Raw genomic sequence first — 18,894 nt, 5'->3', positions numbered from 1 at the left:
AGCAGTCAGTGATAAGGTTTAAAAGTTGGTAGACAAATAGCCTAGCTTTCTTCTCATTCTGTTGGAAAAACTAACTCACAGGTGTGTTCTATTCTGTCCCACAGAGTTTGCCAGGGACTCACAATGTGTTCATTAATACACCCTGTATGACCCCCTTCCTTTACCCATCCTACATCCCTACAACCTCACCGTTGTTTTCTGGAATCTCTTTCCAAGTAAACTGCTTGCTCAAATCCTTGCAATAAGGATAGCATCTGGAGGAACCCAATGCAAGACAGTGCCTAAATTTTCAGAAAAGAAAAAAAAAGGTAGGAGGAAGTTAAAGAATAAATTCACCAGTCCATCACTTATTTTGGAAAAAAAAATTCGAGTCAATAAAACAAATAACTTAATTCTTATACACACACACATATTTTGGACAAAATTATGAAAATAAATGTTACTTTAAAAAGTAACACATATGAAGAGAAATATTGTAATCTTTTGGCCTGTCTTTTAGGGATGGAAATAATGAAGAAAGTTTACAGGCTTTGGAATCAAGCTGACCCCTGCCTCCTTCACCAGCTGTGTGACCTGAAACCGGTTCACCTAAAATGGAGACCATGTAAAGAAAGAGAAGGGTGGAGACAGCTATGGCCACACTGATAGGGTGCAATAATCATCAATTCCCTTTCCTTCAGCTTAATTTGTTGTATTTGTGCTGTGGACTAGACTCCTTTTTAGAAGTTGATGGGTCTCAAACAAAAACTGGATAAATGTCTAAACTACCAGACCTTCAGAGATGACATTGTACTCAAGGTATTCTCAGGCATCATAGTTTCTTAGAATTTTTTTAATAGTTGGGAGTCATAGGGGCACCTGGGTGGCTCAGTTGGTTAAACGTCCGACTTCAGCTCGGGTCATGATCTCGCGGTTCGTGAGTTCGAGCCCGGCGTCGGGCTCTGTGCTGACAGCTCAGAGCCTGGAGCCTGTTTCGGATTCTGTGTCTCCCTCTCTCTCTGACCCTCCCCCGTTCATGCTCTGTCTCTCTCTGTCTCAAAAATAAAAATAAACGTTAAAAATAAATTAAAAAAAAATAGTTGGGAGTCATAGAAATTTATCAAATTTATTGGAAGTTGAAAAATATCGTTAATGGCTGTTTTAGTTATCTTTATTTATTTATTTTTTAATGTTTATTTATTTCTGGGGGGGGGAGGAGGGGCAGAGACAGAGGGAGACACAGAATTCAAAGCAGGCTTCAGGCTCTGAGTTATCAGCACAGAGCCTGATGCTGGGCTCCAACCCATGAACCCTGGGATTGTAACCTGAGCCAAAGTAGGACGCTTAACCCATTGAGGCACATGGGCACCCCTTTTTTAGTTGTATTTAGTAATGACTAAAAGAAAATATTATGAAACACTCTCTAAAGATTCTGTGTACTTCTCTTGTATCTCCCATGTATATGACATTCGTTATTCTAAAAATAATTCTTTTCAAAATGCAAACCAAAAGCTTCATTTGAAAGAGGAGGTGATAAAAAATATTCTGCTTTTCCAGCACTATTTGTTGAGAATAAAAAGTTTTAGCTACCAGTATTTGGTTGTAATGAGAAATCTTACCTCTATTCCAAAGTCTAGATAAGGATCTAACAATACTAGATTTACATACTTTTGAAAGTTAATAATTAAATCAGCAAATATTGATTGATTGCATTGTAGGAAAGAGAGACATGTGCTAGATGGTCTAGAATGCTACATAACTCTTTTTTACTGTTGCTCTTTGTTCGTTATTCTACAAGTTGCCTAGGGCGGGTTGGACACCCAGGACAGAAAGGTCTTGTTCCTGTTTCACAGATAAGGCAAATCAGACTCATAGACAGGAAGTGACTTTTCCAAGATCTCAAAGCTTAACAGTGGCAGAACTGTGAACTTGAGTCTTCACTCTAATACATTTTCTTCTTTAGCAATGCTCTTCTGTTTAGTTTTTAATTCAGCGAACTAAACAATCCTTATGAAAAAAATAAAAAACAAACAAAAATGCGATCCCTTTCAAAACCTAACAAATTTCTTTATGGACTTCTTACTGAAATGAAGTAAGAAATCAAAATGTAGAGAGCTGAGTTTCACTATCTGATGACAACAGCTAGTTTTCTTCCATGGATATTAAAAATGCTGGCTTTAAAATGAAATGGCAGGAGGTGGGAGGGCTGAGGGATGGGGGAAAGGTTCAGTGATGTGCCCTTGCAGGCAGCTCCTGGTTTTACACTCACAGCATCTGGAGCCCGATTAGCTTTTGCCCAGAATAAGATTTCTTATCTCAGTGATTTTGTCTGTGAAAACTCTGCAGTGTGAAAATTAACAAAATTTTTTAAATTACCATAAAAGACTCAAGTATTTTTAGATGTCTCGCATGGTCACACAGGCCTCCTTTGACATCTCCAAAAATTGAATGTTAATACTGATTTTTTTTTTCTTAAAGTCAACACTTAACAATCTGAGTTTCAGCACACAATTTGCTGTTGAATCTTTTGCACATTCATTCCCAACGCTTCACCCAAAGGGAAAGGGGACAAGGTAAATTGTACATAACTGTTCATTGCAAAGGAGAACAGGAAAAGGATCCTTGCCAAGGGCGTCCGATCAGGGCTGTGCCCTGTGCAAAGTGGGGGCACATTCAAACCTTTCTTATCGAGAGATCTGTCTGGCACTCGTCAGGTTGTGTTACTTGATCACAGCAGGATAAAAATGCACACCCAGGGCAAATCTGTAAACACCAGCTTAATCTGCATGGGAAGAGTCACTGTCATCTCCTCTGACAGAAAAAGCCTCCAGGACACATTCCAGCAGTGACAGTCACCTCTGTGTCTTAAAAATCTTGTTACATTTAGCACAGAACTGTTAGAAATGTTAGAAAGCTGCATGGGGGGGGGCGGAGAATGAGTATTTCCTTTACAATTTTATTTATTTAAGCTCTTAATTAACACTGCGACTGAAATAAAAATAACTTTATTACCCTAGAAGCTTTGGTATCTACAACATTATTAAATGACAGCATTCTTTTTATGTACTATTAGAGTGTAAGCTATCTGACTACTCCGTGTTTTAGCACCTGCTATCGGATAGAATAGGTTAGAGAGGATCATCCGGATATTTAACTTATTTTTTTAATTATTGGGTGTCAGTAGAAAAAAAAACCCAAAATGATTTGGGTTAATATTTATGGACAGACATGAGCCGACCTACAGGGACGCCTGGAAAACAATGGTCAGATATTGGTAAAAATTAAACCTGTATTAAGCAATGAAATGTAGCTCACCCACAAAGTATAATTTTCCCCAAGTCCTGGAAATCTTGCATGTGACTCTTCATAGTACTCAATTTATCAAAAGATAAATAGTCATCCACTCTCCCCACGCACCCCGACATCACACAGAAATCTAAAGAATCCTGACTTTTGAAGTCTTACTTCTTTGTAAAATGAAAATTTTTAACATTAGAGGGGTTTGGCAGTGGAGTAGACAAGAGCCCCTCTGAGAATTTGATGAGCGCATTGAGCTTCCTTTTCAGGGGAAAAAAAAATCACACACAGAATATTTGGTATACAGTTTCAGGGAATTCACCAACCCCCTAAAATCCTCCTATCCTGAGTTAAGAACTCCTAATGTACACATTGAAGTGAATGATTGGTTCTGAATGTGGTCAAAGCACTATGGAGGGATGGGCGATTCCCAAAGTCATTCAGAGCTGTCTTCACAGCTGGAAAATGTGGACTTTAAATTTCTTCCTAATGCCCTGCCCCAGTTCACCTGAGAATTGCTTAACTTTCAGCTCTACTTTCATTTAATTCAACATCCTGGCTAATTCTTGAGTAAACATATGTTTGACTATACATATATGGAGAGGAACATATTGAAAACATTAAGTGTTTAAAAAATGGTCTACATTAGTTACTTCCATATATGTTCATTTGAATAAGGTGAAGCATCAAGAAAACTAGTTACCAGGAGCCTTATTTATCCAAGATGAATACCTAGAGGTATTCCTTAGTATTAGTGTCAGCGTTTGCAAGAAAAAATTATCCCATTAAAATAGCCCTCATGAATAATTCAGAGAGTTCAATTTAATGGAGAAAGGGGGAGACAGAAACAGGTTATCAAATTTGTTGGAAACCCGTGTTGCTGCACAGCATTTTTTTTTATGAGCAGTCATAATGTGGGTTATTCTTTGTTCTGTATCTACAAGAAGAAGTGGATCTCAACATTTACATTTTTTTTGCCTTGAGTTTTCTGTTTTGTAACATTCATAAACACATTTTTTCAAGTAATGTTTTCTGAAAAATGTGTTCTGAACTCTGGGTTCCTGATTCTTCTTCTTTTTTATTGGTTCTTGATTGGAATTGTTTGCCAAAGTTGAAATAGTAACAGACGTAAAGGAAATAGACAAGGGATGGCAAATTTCTGTATGGAAAAGACAACCACTAAGGTAATTACAGTGGGCACTGGTTGTTTACCTGCTGTATTTTTGGCCAGGGTACAGTCCAGAAACCAACCAAACAAACAAACAGAAGCCACTCTAGCAATTCCTTGAAAGAATGGCTTAGTAGAGAGAATTGAGTTTATACAACATTTGGAAGAGCCGGGAGGACAAAGGTTGGGGAAGGGAGACAGATGGATTAAGGAGAAAGAAGGACGGCGATGGGATAGAGTAGTTCATCAAACATGGAGAATCTCACCTCTTTATGAACATTTCAGGGACCACTGCTCCTCCTGTACAGAAGCCTGCTATATGTAGAAAGTTTCAGATCTGAAACTTAACAACCAAAGGTTTTTAAGTTTTAACTATTAATCAACAAGTGCCTTTCCTACCGTGTGGAGAGCGTATTATTTACCACAGCAAAAAAAAAAAAAAAAAAAGAAAAGAAAAGAAAAAAGAAATATCATATTCCCTGCTCTTCTGTTTTCCTGTGCTTACTCTATAACATATTCATCAACTTACAAGTGTTTTTTAAAGCTAAAGTTGCCAATGTTAGTAATTATGAACCAAAGAGCCGCTAAGTTGTGTAGTGCTGATACTTTCAATTACCTCCTCTTTTTCCTTATCATCCTCTTCAGCATCATCACAGTAGAGACACCAAGGCTGCAGGGTGGGAGAAAACTGTGTAAACTGAAGCAGCAGAAACATCATTATGGGAGAGATGGAGCTTCACTCACCCCTTGTCGGGGGCTTCTCAGGGGGTAGATATGCGAACAGTGGAAATGGAAGTTCTTAAGAGGGGCAGGAAGAGAAGGGTTGCGGATGCAAGTCGGGTTCCCTAGGAAGCAGAATCTGAGAAGGAGATTCATGTACCAAAGGCTTTCCAAAGGATGGGTTTGGAGGGGCGCCTGGGTGGGGCAGTCGGTAAAGCGTCCGACTTCAGCCAGGTCACGATCTCGCACTCCGTGAGTTCGAGCCCCGCGTCGGGCTCTGGGCTGATGGCTCAGAGCCTGGAGCCTGTTTCCGATTCTGTGTCTCCCTCTCTCTCTGCCCTTCCCCCGTTCATGCTCTGTCTCTCTCTGTCCCAAGAATAAATAAACGTTGAAAAAAAAAAATTAAAAAAAAAAAAAAGGATGGGTTTGGAATCAGCACCCGGAAAAGAGATGGCAAGGAAGCAAGAAGGGGCAGAGGGAGAAATGACCAGAGGCTGAGAAGTAACAGTCTCAGTGTGGAAGGCTCAGCCTACCTGGTTAGGAGCCCTGCAGGTGGAACAGTCTTTTAGAGCTGTCCCGATTTGGGGCTAGGAGGCCAGGCCTTTATAACCTCACTTCTGTTATTGGGTGTGGGTTGCCCTGGGAAGGGGTCATAGCTTTGGGCAAGAGAACCTTTGGGAACAGGTAGACTCAGAAGTAGGAAGGAGTGGCACAATGAAAAGTAAAACCTGTATGATAACGAAAGTTTTGGCAGTAGACAGGACTTACAATTAGACTAGGCATTGGGAGAGAGTAAAAAAAAAATTATCTATCTATCTATCTATCTATCTATTTATCTATTATCATCTATCTTTGCCCTCAAAGGGGCTACTATTGAGTTAGGAAGACAGGACTTCTACCTGAAATAATATTAAATATGATATATAATGATAATGAAGGACCTATTGAATTTCATACTACAAAAATATATTATATAGGAGCCGAAAGGAGGGCGAAACTAGTAGGATCTTGGTCACCAGAGTAGGCTTCACTATGAAGGGAAGACATGAATTAAGCCATGAGGAATGGATAGATTTGCACACACACACAAAAGATGGCAGGGATTATGAGTAAAATCGTCAAGTTGGGAATGAAGATGGCACGCTGCATAGAATACAGGCAGAAATATAGTAGGTTGGCTAATATAGTAACAGAGAATGGAGGGAGGCTGGTAAGTCACACAGGGAAGGGTGGATTTAATGTGAGAGAAGGTAGGGAGGCCCTGACAGTGAACGCAATGCAAGTGACTTTCAAGAGCCTGGGTGCAGCCTGGGATGAATTTGAAAGAAGCCAAGACATGAAGAGATCGGCCAAGAGATAACAACCCAGTAACTGAGAGGCCAAGTGCTAAAAGGCGGACTCATATTGTGCCAGTGAGGAGGAGTGGGAAGGCATGGATTCAAAAGATACTTCCATCTTTCAACTAGTGAGTAAATTTTACCTGTGTCCTTAATAAAAAAAGACAGGAACCAATTGTGACCAATACTGTAGCTCACAGTCATATTACTGCTCAGGGCAAAAGGCTGTCACAGCTTTCCACTGGCCTTGAGGATAAAGGAAGCCTTCACTGAGAAAACCTCTCTAAGAGAATGGTGTGTTTTTCTAACCACTTAGATATTCTTTAGGTCCATGAATAAGATTTTCTAGCTTTATTGATATAAAATTAGAATTTTCTTATTAAATGTATTGTTATTTTCTGTTGTTCTGATTTTTATCATGTTGTGGTTAACAATGGGCTCCAGAATTGGACCACTTGGGTCTTTGAGTCCTGTCCCAATTCTATGACCTTGGACAAAGCTTAGCTTCCTCGTTTACAAAACAAGAATGCTTTTTTCATTTGAGTGTTAAACGTCTACTTTAATGTACATAAGGGATTTAGAATGCCCTGGAATACAGTGTTCAGTAGATGTTAGTATTATAATTATTTTGAGGTTAGCAGGTTTCCATCTGGCTCAATGAGGAAGTAATGTGTTATTTAATAAATAATGCTAATATGACATGCTATCTATTTGGGAGAAATAATTATTAATTTTTAAGGAAAATAAGAAAAGGAAAATGAAGGAAACCCTATCTCCAAGTTTTTAACATAGCTGTTTCCTCAAAAAGTTCAATTTTTTCCGGTTTCTGGTCCCCAGGGCTTCAGCGTCATCTCAGTATCTCAGCTTCTGTTCACCACCCACCAGCTTCATTGTCACCACTGGACAGTGTTCAGGTTACTCAGCCTGGAAACATGGAAGCATTGAGAGATGATCTCTCTCAGTGTTCCACCAACATGTTTTCAAGTTATTCATCTTTTCTTGATCTTGATTTTCCTTCTGTAAAATGTGGGTTCAGATATATGCTGAACCTATCCCACTTATCAAGAAGTTCAGAGGAACAGATGTATTTAAAAGTGCTTTGTAGAGACTAAATACTGTTCAAATGTACTTTATTTTCATCAGTAACACCGTATTCTCCATTGTCTACCCTTCACATCCAGCACAGTTAACTGACAACAAAATCACTTTCATTTTAGGAGTTTTTCTAGTAAAGCCAACCCTGGGGAGAAATGGGAACTGGGTAATATGTGTGCTGGAAAGTTCGCTCTCTGAATTCCCTCTCTTATCTATTCTTGATGCCCCTTCTTGGTAGCCTGCTCCTAGCCTTCCATTATGTGTTGCTTCTCCAGCATCAGTGGCTTTCCATTAAAATCAGACCCCCAAGGAAATTTTCCATTTCATTTTCAGAGAAATTAAATCTCTCCCTCAAGTGACTGGACAAAGGTTTCCAGTCTGATACACACTGTGCCAGTATTCCATTTTGAGTTAGATCAAACGCTTCAGATCAGAACATATACTTCTGGCCTTTCTGGGTCTCTGACAATGCCTAAGGTCTTCTCACTGGCTAGTAATCTGGAGGCCAGTTAGTTTCATGGAGTTGCCAATCCCTGTCATGCTTAGCCCTCTGGCTCTGGGGTAAGAATTCTGCTGGCATTTTCTCAGCACTGTGTAACTGTGTGCTCCCAGACCTGATAGCCTCCTTCTTCTGAGCCCTATGAAATCCCAAATCCACTGTAAACAGCACCTCTCCTTCCTGAGAAATTCGCTTCATTTCCAAACTTAAGTCAAATTAGCTTCCCTCCAAAGCAAACTACCTTTGAGTGGACACTTGAAGTTGGCTTACTTCTACATGTTGATAGACTTCTACTGGCTTCAACTGTGGAGAAAACAGTGCCTGATGGGGCTCATGTGCCAATTTTTTGATTGTATGAATGTAGTGGTGGCTTTGTCTTGGACCTTCCTCGTACAAAAACCGATATTCAAATACCTCTCTAAACCAGACAAAAAAAAAAAAAAAAAAAGGTAATTATAAGAATATGGGAAAGGGTGGGAATATAAACTAATGCAGCCACTCTGGCAAACAGTGTGGAGGTTCCTCAAAAGATTAAAAATAGAACTCTACACTCTACAACCCAGCAATTGCACTACTAGGTATTTATCCAAGGGATACAGGTATGCTGTTTCAAAGGGGCACATGCACCCCAATGTTTATAGCAGCACCATCAACAATAGCTAAAGTATGGAAAGAGCCCAAATGTCCATCAATGGATGAAAGGATAAAGAAGATGTGGTGTATACACACACACACACACACACACACACACACACACACACACACAACGGAGTATTATTCGGGAATGAAAAAGAATGAAATCTTGCCATTGGCAACTGCGTGGATGGAACTAGAGGGTATGATGCTAAGCAAAACTAGTCAGTCAGAGAAAGACAAAAATCATATGACTTTGCTCATATGAGGACTTTAAGAGACAAAACAGATGAATATAAGGGAAGGGAAGCAAAAATCACATAAAAACAGGGAGGGGGACAAAACATAAGAGATTCTTAAATATGGAGAGGAAACAGAGGGTTACTGGAGGGGTTGTGGGAGGGAGGATGGGCTAAATGGGGAAGGGCCATCAAGGAATCTACTCCTGAAATCATTGTTGTGCTATTTGCTAACTAACTTGGATATACATTTAAAAAATAATATAAATTAAACAAAATGTTAAAAAGAAAAAAGAATATGGGAAAGAGAACTACCGCGTCTACAAAAAAATCAGTACATCTTAAAATACTCTCTTATGTAAATACTTGATAAAGTCTTTACTCATACATTGTCGCATTTAAAACTTAAAATTGCCAGGGGGAAGGACAGCTCTTCATCACTGTTAGTCTTTTAAGGAAGAAATTGTGACTCCAAGTGGTAAGTGACGTACTCGAAGTCACCTGGTAAGCGAGAAAGAACTCCCCATTAGACATCTGTTGTCTACTGCTTATTCAGAACCCTTCTATGGAACTCCAGGATTTCCCAGCTTACAGCATGAATTTTAATAATTTGTATGTAATATGAATATGGGTTTTAAAAAAAATGCATGTAATTTTATCATATAATTAATTCATTATTTGTACTTTAGGAACATGGCCTTGCACCAACTGTCTCTCTAATCTTGCACTTAAATACAATGACCCTGTAAGAATGGCTTTCTGCACAGCGGAGCCCTCTGAGCTGTCAAGCTCAAATGCTTGTTTCCCGCTTAATGGAGAGGGCTTGCATGGGTGAAATGGTTTTATCCGAACCTAAACCCCTGCCATCAATAAGCGACTGGCCTGAAGGCATGAAGTGACAGAGTAATACTTTCACAATTAATTTCCTTAACTGGCGTTGCTGGTCTTTGGAGACGGGTCTCCTCTATGGGACATTGCTTAGAAGGAAAAGTGAACATTTTTCAGCACACAGTTGTCGCTCCGTTTCTTTAATCCCATGAGGTGAAGTAAATCTGTGTAAGCTTTGCAGTTCTGTGGCTGATTCAACACAGACTCAGAGAAGTCTATTCTCCACCAAATCTAAAGACTTTTTTTTTTTTTTTTTTTTTTTTATAGAGCAGCCAAATCACCTGTCAGGAGAAGATAAGATGACTAAGAAAACTCCCATTTTATTGACAGCCTAAATACAATATTCCATCTTAGTCTCCACAATAGCCCTTTAAAGCCAGCTATCATACTTCTCATTTTTTAGATTAAAAAGTTGAGGCCCAAGAATTAAGTAACTGAAATAAGGCCATAGAGATAAAAAGTGACAGAATTCTGATACACTCTGAATGCCAGGTCTTCCCCTCTTTGCCGCATAGTTTCACAGAAACTACACAGAAGTGTCTTCTCTGGAGCCATCATGTAGTCATTTTGGAAATGATTCAATTGGAAACCAATCCAATTTCCCAGTTTTAAACAGGTTTACAGTTTAAAACATTATTGCAGGCCGGTCATTGTTTTTCACATGTATTTAAAGGCTGATCTGTTCTGTCAGTGGAGCAGTGTGCTCTTTCTTTCTTTCTTTCTTCTTCTTTTTTTTTTTTAGCTTATCTTTTTTTTAGAAGGCACTCTATAAACAACATTCTGATTTAGAAAAGAAAGTCTACCTTGAATTTATACTTGGTACCAATTTATGTTGTAACATTACTGACAGTGTCACTTAATTTGCCTAGTTGCCTATGGTCTAAATGTAGGTAATTTACAAACCTTTAACAATTTTCAGCTTTGCTAAATGGTACAGAGAACTGCAATTACATTTAAAATGCACTGGCGCTCTATATGTCAGTAAAAAGCACCTACAAAGACATAATTACAATGTAATTGCCCACAAGTTCATGAAGTAAACATACATTATTAGAAGGCACTCATCTGTTCAATTTAAGTAACATTGCAGCTAACATATTGCATAAATAGGGAGCCATTTTGTGACTAGTTACTGTAATAACAGGAGTTTAAATTAAAATGTGGTGCCTAAGTATATGTATTCTTAAGATCATTTCAGATATGTTACTCAATACCCAGTGGCCTGATTTTAACCTTTAAAAATCGCTTTTTAAATATTATATTCATTTTATGGAAATATTTACAATCAATGTATAGTGTCAGATCTGACTAAAAACTGGTGTTAAAGAAAAAAGCTTTTCAAAAAGTTTTAAACCTGAGAAGAAATACACAGATGCATATTTGCCATACATTTAGAAATAGATGCACATATACTAGGATGGCCCATTAAGATCCAATGCTGTATAGGGGCACCTGGGTGGCTCAGTTGGCTGGGTCTCCAACTTCAGCTCGGGTCATGATCTCATGGTTTGTGAGTTCAAGCCCCGTGTCGGGCTCTGTGCTGACAGCTCAGAGCCTGGATGGAGGCTGCTTCAGATTCTGTGTCCCCCTGTCTCTCTGCCCCTCCCCAGCTCTCTCTCTCTCTCTCAAAAATAAATAAACATTTTTTAAAAATTAGAAAAAAAAAGATCTAATGCTGTACGGAAAATACAAATCAGTAACTCGGAATCATTAAAGTAATTTTGCACTGCATTATTATACATATATCAGCCCAGCCTTCATATTTTTATCCATCACATCAAATATACAATATGTATGCCAAAGGATCTGACTTGCATATTTTGGAGGAAAAAGATAACATGTACAGAAGTCTTAGAAATCAGCTTTGGCTCAAAACCTTTCCATGACTCCCCTAAAATGACTGGCTGATCTTTGTTTGAAATACTATGAGGAAGTAAATGGTAGACGTGGGTGGGGGGAACAGAAGAAAAAGGGAACCACAAATCCAAAGTTGATATCAGCATAATGTATTAGTAGTAATTATATTTGCAGTATAAGACCTTTTGTCCCGAACTTCTCAAAGCACTTAGCAAACTCTGTCTCAATAGCAAACCTAGTCCTAGGTTCAAGAACAAGAAGAAAAGAGATAAGGAAGCACAGTGCTTTATCCAGTTGCCCAGGACAGTCAGATTTTAGCCAAAACAAAAGAGAACAAACTAAACCTTTGGCAATATGTTCCACGAGTGATTTCTAGCCAAGTGGGGTCTTAGTATTGCAAGATAAAAATCTTATTTCTTGTGTGCTCTCCTCCATCTTAATCCCCACCCCCCCCAAAATAGTCAATTCCTGCAAAATAGCATTAATCATTAGAAGTCTCCTTGTTTAGGCTAATTAGAGAAAAATAATCAGTGACTTCTATGTAGACACATTATTTTGCAATGCCTCTACACTCATGTTTTATTGATATATTGAGGATTTAAACATAATAATTGAGTCATATTAACCTGTATATGAATTTGAATATAATTACTGACTTACCCATTACAGTTTGGACCTGTAGATTTGTGCTAGTATCTTGTCAGTCTTGCACAGGGCAAAAAAGCCCTTCTCATTTTCAACAATATTTGATAAAAATACATTTGAACTAGTAGAAATGGAAAGGAAGGTTAAACAAGTAAATTCTAACAAAGAATGCAATAAAATAGTCTTTCCTGAATTTATCATTAAGAAATCGTTAAACTCATTTCCTTGTCCAAAGTAACAATGGAAATTTCAAAAGCTTTCTCTCGATCAGAAGAAATATGGCAAATCCAGCATTACAAGTACTGCTTTCAGCATGTCTTTTTCTAGTTTCTCAGTATTCTGTGGTTTAAGTAGAAAATTTGACCATTGAGTAACATCTATAATCTTCCATTTCCTGTCATGTTTTACCAGCACTCTCTCAATAGTCTGCCTTCACCTAGAACTAACCCTTTTTAAAGATTCATTTCCAGCTACTACATTCCACCTTCCAGGTGGAGAACAGTGAATAGGCCACCATACCCTGTCTAGATCAAGTCCTCCATGATTCTTCTGACTTCTGACTAGCCACCTGGAACCTGCCCAGCCAGAGACATGATCGGTACCCACCAGAAGGCTGAAACATGGCTTCTATCTCGGTCCAGGCGTCTTGGGTAGCTGAAGTCATAGCTGAGTAAGTGAAGCTCTATTAGAATCCCATTAGGCAGAGTTCATCTTTTGCTTGTGCATTGGAGTTATCCTTTTACTTGAGACGCTTCTGCTCTGCAATCATCTTTTCTCTGAAGAAGCTTGCCAGCATCTTAGCATGGTTCCTATAGGCAAGTATAGGAAATCTATAGGAGAAAGAGAAGGAAGGAGATGGACTTTTCAATCCTGTAAAGCAATGAACACTTCCCTTTTTTGGTAGTTTGAATCTCTTTGGGATAAGCATTATGGCTAACACAGTAGCTGTCTTTGTGGAATGATTTCCAGACTGCTGGGAAGAATTTTTATCCCTCTGAATATCTTGCATGTGTGCATGTATAAAATGTTTATTCTCATTTGATAATACCTGGAATTCTGCAGCTAGATATTACTTTGGATGTCTTAAGGAGTGATTTCTTTTAAGGTACAAATGATCATAAGATACATAAGACTTTAAACCTAATTAGTATAATAAGGTTCAAAATCAAAGTTTTGACTCAAAAGTCAATATGACATGTTAAATTCTAAAGTGAGCTATGAGAGAAAATGTCTATAAGAAGATTTACAAGGGAGGGGCGCCTGGGTGGCGCAGTCGGTTGAGCGTCCGACTTCAGCCAGGTCGCGGTCTCGCGGTCCGTGAGTTCGAGCCCCGCGTCAGGCTCTGGGCTGATGGCTCAGAGCCTGGAGCCTGTTTCCGATTCTGTGTCTCCCTCTGTCTCTGCCCCTCCCCCGTTCATGCTCTGTCTCTCTCTGTCCCAAAAATAAATAAAAAAACGTTGGAGGAAAAAAAAAAATTTAAAAAAAAAAAAAGAAGATTTACAAGGGAACACTTGCTTTGTGAGTGCAAGGGATGCATGAGAATTCTTACTTTAAATGGGCTACTAAGGAGAAAAAATTCTGTTCTGTTCTATTCAAAGAAAGGACCTAAGGATTGCAGCAGGAAGCTAATGCCAAATTTGGATTCTAGAACCTGCAGAATAAATTATAATGGACCCCTCAGTATAGAGTAGTGTCCATTGGGAGGCAGAGGAATATCCCATTGATAGGAGTCTCCAAGAACCCTTAAATTCCCACTGAGGGTTGTCTTTTATCATCTATCAGACCAAGAAAGTAGAAGGCCACTCAGCCTGACAGAAAATCCCTGTCTCTCACCTTTCCACCTTCTCTTTTGAACTTGACATTTCAAGTTCAAAGTTCAAGTAGCTTAACACAGCAGCTACCAAGTGAAGTAGAAGGTAAGGAAGGGAACTGAACTGTAATCCTTTTAGGATGTTGCAGACAACCACTAACTAGCTTGTGGAAAGGGAAAGAAAGATTTAACTCGTGAGAAAATTTAGTTATTAATTATCTTTTACTGGACACTTCCTAATTACTGAACCAAGAGCGTGTCTAAAAGTGAGCATAAAATTCACGGGATCTGCCCAAATTTCTATCCAGGGAGAGAAACATTTGTCTTATTAAAAACATTTTGAACTGATGGTGAGATGGGAAGATAAAGTTGTACTTGGATTATATCACAAATTGTATTTGTTCAACACATGTATTATAACCACTATTGCTTTGTCTGAGTGGGTTTTCTCCCAAACATCCCTAAATAGGGTAGTTGTCAGGTCAGTGGGCAGTGGAAAGTGGGAGTTGGGGAAATTGGAGAAAAATTAAGAAAAGAAGAAATAGCAAAGAGCACATGATAGGCAGGAAAAGAAGGTACGGGAAGAGCAAAATCAGCAAAGGGAGATGGGAGCATTGGAAGAGCAACATTTTCAGTGGGTTTATTAAGGGAATAAATGAGTAAAAGTGTGAATAGAAAAAATAAGTGAAATAAGTAAATTGCTATCCTTCAGGGAGTTAACTTTGAACTTTCTAGATAGCATACAAATTGCCTCTCCCCGGAAAGACGTATACAATTGAAAAACAAACTATTCCTTGATTTAAACACACAAAGTTGTTATATTTGATTCTGTAGGAAATTCCCAATTGGCTAATTCTTATACTTGCTCTGAAATTCATAGGAGATGAGCAATACAGAACTTTACCTATGGAGAAAGGTCAGAGTCTGCCTCAGGGTTTATTTCATAGACATCATGTTTGTACGTATTTATCTTCTTAGAAGGCCAACCATGTTTTCATTAGGAACACCAAACACATAAGAAGCATTGGCAGGCTGTGTACATAAGTAAATGAAAAGGGATCTTTATCTGTGAAACTGACAAATGCTTTTATTTGCCCTTAAAAGAATGAGATACTATTTAAATTTGAATATCTTTGTTCAAAAACACTGCAGAGCCACATAACGCCTCCCCAGAAGATTCAAGGCTGATTAAAAGCTCCTTGAGAGTATAAAGACTGTTGTTTGCCTTTACTTTTCTTGTAACTTTTCTTGTAAAATATATAAAAAACATACAAAAACGTGAATATTTTAAGAGTATCATTCTATTTATGTATTTGCTTGTTTGTTTTTTAAATGTTTATTGATTTTGAGAGAAAGAGAGAGAGTGGGGAGGGGCAGAGGGAGAGAGAGAGAGAGAGAGAGAGATTGGGAGAGAATCTCAAGCAGGCTCCATGCTGCCCGTGCAGAGTCCTACAGGGGGCCCCATCTCATGAACAATGAGATGATGATCTAAACCAAAATCAAGAGTGGGACACAAGTGACTGAGCCACCCAAGCGTCCCTTTTTTTTTACCTTACTGATGTGGAGCTTGAACTCATGACCCTGAAATCAAAGGCCCCGGGCTCTACTGACTGAGCCAGCCAGAAACCCCATGTGTGTATGTTTTAAAAGCACCCTTTTATATATTTTATGTGCATATACCCATGATTCTGGGACCACAATCAAGATAGTGAATTTATCCATCATCCCCTAAAATTTCCCCTTGCCATCTCTTCTTCCATGTTTCCACCACACACAGGTGACCATTGAACAGCTTCCTGTCACTATCAACTAGCTTGCATTTTCTAGAAGTTCACTTAAACAGAATCATACACATGTTCTTTTTCATTATTTCTAGATTGAACCGTGTTGTTATGTGTACCAATAATATTTATTCCTTTTTATTACTGAGTATTATTTCACTGCGTGGATAAACCACAATTTGTTTATCCATTTACCTCTTGGTAAAAATTTGGGTTGTTTTCAGTTTGGGGCTACTCCAGATAAAACTGATATGCATATTCATATACCCATTTTCCTTGAGTGAATATCTAGGAGTGGAATGGCTGAGTCATATGGTAGGTATATGTTTAACTTCTAGGAAACTGCCAAGATTTCTTCCAAACTGGTTGTGCCTTTTTATACTCATATTAGCAGTGAAGGAGAGTTCCGTTACTCCACACTCACACCAACACTTTGATGTGGTTACTTTTTAAAAATTGTAGCCATCCTAATAGGTGTAGAATGTTATTTCATTATGGTTTTTATATGAATTTCCCTAATGAGTAATGATGCTGAGCATTTTTTCATGTGGTTTTTTACTATCTGTATATCTGCTTGGTGTAGTGCTTATGAAAATATTTTGACCATTTTTATAATTGGGTTGTTTGTTTTCTTCTTACTGGGTTTTGAGATTTCTTTATATATCTAGACACAAGTCCATTATCAAACATATGATTTACAAACAATTTCTTTCAGTGTATGGCCTGTCTTGTTTTATCCTCCTAGCAGTGTATTTTGAAAAGATGCTCTTAATTTTGATAAATCCAGTTTTTTAAAATTTTCTTTTTGGATCATGATTTTGGTGTTTTAGATAAGATGTTTTTATTTTATGTTTTTATTTTATGCTTTCTTCTAGAGGTTTTATAATTTTAGGTTATACATTAAGTTCCATTATTCATTTTGAGTGGAACATTTCCAATGGTAGGAAGTATGATTTTAGGTTCTTTTTTGTTTTTTGGAAGTCCAGTGTTATCAGCTTAATTATTGAAAAAGACCATCTTGTCTTCAAGGATTGTTTTTGCAACAGCATCGAAAGTCAATTGGCTTCATATGTGTGGGGCTGTAACCCTGGACCCTTTTGTTTCATAAATCAGTGTATCTATCTTGATGTTGATATAGACACTTGATTTTTGTAGCTTTAAAACAAATCTCAAACTTAGGTACTGTTGGTATTCCAACTTAGAATCAGTTTGTCAAATTTTACAAAATAGCCATGCTTGGAGAATGTATTAAATCTAAAAATTGATTTGGAAAGAATTGACATTATAACAAGTATTAACTATTCTGATCCATGAGCACAGTATGTCTTTTCATTTATTTTGGTCTTTAATTACCTTCAGCAATATTTTGTAATTTCTGGTGAACTTAATTTTTGTGTGCCTTATATCAGATTCCTTCCTAAGTACTTTATATTTTTGTTGCTGTTATACATGGCATAATTACTTCAATTTTATTTTTGATTTTTTGTTTTTGGCATGTAGAAATATCATGTAATTTTATGTTAATTTTATACTTTTCACCTTTCTAAACTCACTCATTACTTTTAGTCGCTTTTATTATAGATTCCATCAGATCTGTTACATATATAATCATGTAATATGTGAGTAAAGACTTGCATTTCTTCCTTTTGATTTTGGATGCCTGGTCTTTTCTTGACTTATTGCATTAGGTCCAACATCTAGTACAATTGGTGAATAGAATGGGTAAAAGTGGATAGTCATGTCTTGGTCTCGATTAGGGTTTTACCAGTAAGCATGATGTTGACTGTAGGTTTTGTAGCTGTCCTTCATCAGGTTGAGGAAGTTTCCTTCTGGTTTTAGTTTGCTGATGGTCATAATTTTTTAATCAAGAATTGATGTTGCATTATGTGAAATATTTCTCTGCCCCTATTGAGATGATGTGTGGTTTTTCTTATTTTGTCAGTTGATACGGTAAACTGTGTGGACTGCATTTTGAATGTTAAACCTTATTCCATAGGCAAATCCCGTTTGCTAATGATGTAAACTGTTTTATACATTGTTGGAGGCCATTTGCTAAAATTGTGTTGAGATTTTTAAAAATTTATATTCATGGAGAATATTGGCATGTCGTTTTCTTATAATGTCTTTTTCTAGCTTTAGTGTGAGAGTAATTTTGGCCTCATAAAATGAGTTGGGAAATATTCCCTGATTTTCAATTTTCTGGAAGAGTGTATGTAAAATTGATGTTATTTCTTCTATTCCTTCTATTAAATGCTTGGTAGAATTTTCCAAGGAAGCCATCTGGGCCTAGAGTTTTCTTTGTGGAAAGATTATCAATTCTAAATTCAATTTCTTTAGTTTCTTTAATAAAGATAAGGCTCTCAGGTTATCCAATTTCTGAGTGACCTTTGAAAGTTTATCTCTTTCAAGGAATGTATTCACTTAATCTAAATTGTCAATTTTTTTTGTCAGAGTTGTTCATAATATCCCCTTATCATTTTAATACCTTTAGAATCTTTAATAATGGTCTCCTTTTCTATTCCTGATATAGTTTATTTGTGTCCTGTTATTTTTTTCTGATCAGGTGACTAGAAGTTTATAAATTTAAATGACCTTCTTAGAGAAGTAGCTTTTGGTTTCCTTTATTTTCTCTATTGATTTTCTGTTATCTATTTCATTGATTTCCTCTTTGAACTGTATTATTTTCTTTCTTGGGCTTTCTCTGAGTTTCGTTTGTTCTTCCTTTTCTATTTTGTAAGGTAGAAACTGAGGTTATTGATTTAAGACCTTTCTTATTTTCTAACATAGGTGTTTAATACTATAGCAAACAAAACTATTAACCTAGCATCTTTACCTACTGGAATTATCTTTCAATATCCGAGTGAGTTTAGTGGTTCTATAAAAAGTTAAACAGAATTATTAAAGATCTAGAAACTCCACTGCTTTAATACAAGGAATATGTTGAAG

This window comes from Puma concolor, chromosome C2, assembly GCF_028749965.1.
Source record: "Puma concolor isolate L17-30 chromosome C2, mPumCon1.1.hap2, whole genome shotgun sequence".
In the NCBI taxonomy this organism is placed as follows: domain Eukaryota; kingdom Metazoa; phylum Chordata; class Mammalia; order Carnivora; family Felidae; genus Puma; species Puma concolor.
The sequence above is the reverse complement of the archived record's forward strand: the minus strand, read 5'-3'. Positions refer to the sequence as shown.